The sequence below is a fragment of the Echinops telfairi genome, unplaced genomic scaffold, assembly GCF_000313985.2.
Source record: "Echinops telfairi isolate 266 unplaced genomic scaffold, ASM31398v2 ScPeMD7_2291;HRSCAF=2852, whole genome shotgun sequence".
NCBI classification, from domain to species: Eukaryota; Metazoa; Chordata; class Mammalia; order Afrosoricida; family Tenrecidae; genus Echinops; species Echinops telfairi.
The window spans coordinates 22,182,198-22,183,998 of NW_022106189.1; the positions used below are offsets into that span (position 1 = coordinate 22,182,198).

Here is a 1,801-nt window from a genome sequence, read left to right on the forward strand (position 1 = left end):
GCCTTCGTCACTCAGAAGTGCCTTTGGGCCTGAGGGGCTTATCTTTAAAAAGGACATTTCAAGATCTATCTGGAAGTACAATACTGTCTCTGATAGGATAGTATTTATCAACATAAAAGGAAATCCAGTCAATATAACTTTTATTCAAATTTGTGCACCAGTCACTAAAGCTAGTGATGAAGAAATCTAAGAATTCTTTGAATGTCTTCAATCTGAAATTGATCAGACATGCAATCAAGATGCTTCAATAATTATTGGCAATTGGAGTACATAATTGGGAACCAAGAACAGTAGTTGGAAAATATAGCCTTGGTGGCAGAAACGAAGCTCGAGAGTGCTTGATTGAATTTTGCAAGACCAATGATCTCTTCATAGAAAATACGCTTTTTCAACAACAACAATGGTTACTACATACCTGGAATTCTCTAGATGGAATACACAGAAATTAAATTGACTGAGTTTGTGGAAGAGATTATGAAGAAGCTCCATATCAGCAACTAAAAGCAGCCTGGGGCCAACTGTGGAACAGACCATTAATTGCTTATATATAAGTTCAGGATGAAGTTGAAGAAAATTCAAACAAGTTCTAGAGAGTCATAATACAACATTGAGTACATCCCACCTGAATTTCAAGAACAGATTTAATACATTGAATACTAATAACAGAAGACCTACCATGCAAGAAGAAAGCAAAAGTTCATTAAAAAAGACAAGCAAAATACTTACCTGGCTGGGGAGATACCATGATCAGGAAGGTGGCTTTCCCAGGACGAGGCTCATCCATTGCACTCCGGATGTGCTGAACCCTGTGATTTCCCCAAATGTGGGAAACTCAACTGCATAATTTGTGGTAGTGGGGGACTGCGTTCGCGCTCTCCCCTATAAAAACAACAACAAGTAAAAACCAAAATGAAAAAAAAAAGACAAGCAAGAAAGAAAAGGTAAATTGCATGTCAGAAGAGACTCTGAAATTTGCCCTTAGTTGTAGAGTTGCTAAGGCAAATGGAAGAAATGATGCAGTCAAAGAGCTGATTAGAATATGCCAACGCGTAGCTCGGGAAACCAAAGTAAAACATTATCATGAAATGTGCAAACGCTTAAAGTTAGAAAGCCAAAAAGGAAGAACACAGTCTATCTTAAACTGAAAACTCTTGGGAAAGTTCAGCCCTTGAGTTGCAACATTGAAAGAGTCAATGGCAATATAATGATTGACTCCGGAAGCATTAAAAGACATAAAGATGGGCAGGCGTGATTACATTTCAGTATAAGCAATCCTTCTGGGGCAGTCTAATGGACACCAAAGTAGAAATATAGTAACTCTTCACAATATTGGAGTGTTTTCACCTTTTAATCCTGTCTGGCACAGCTCATTTCATTGTAACTCTGCAGAAGCTTTTACTGATCTACCTTTGTTCAAACCAAAAAAAATCTGCCAATTCAATGAAAAAAATAGCCAACTCGTATAATTTACTCAGCAAGCATCAGCTTCACTAGCTGAACCAAGGGAAGGCAAATAAGAATGCTTTGCAAATGTTATGCAGGGCTAGGAATCTCTATCTTTAGATGCCTCCGCATTATACATCTTGGGCCTGCAGGCTGTCCTTTAACATGTGTTTATTCCTCATCTATATTTTAAGCTCTACAACGCTGTCTGTCTCTTTCTTGTTTGGACCAGGTAAGGAGAATACTGATACATTTATCCAGCTCATGTCAGTTCAAATAAAGAATCTCAGAGTCATCTGGGAAATAGATATATGCCAGTAATTCACTTCAAGCTCTTACTCTCCTCCTACTCAAATGC

The 1,801-nt window shown here is 38.0% G+C and overlaps 1 non-coding gene across 1 annotated transcript; it reads left to right on the forward strand.

Annotated features, from left to right (window-relative positions):
* The first annotated feature begins 718 nt into the window (after nt 1-718).
* LOC115870789 lies at nt 719-882 on the forward strand. The gene has a single exon (XR_004046917.1). It is a non-coding gene; the product is annotated as a U1 spliceosomal RNA (small nuclear RNA).
* Nucleotides 883-1,801: the final 919 nt, after the last annotated feature.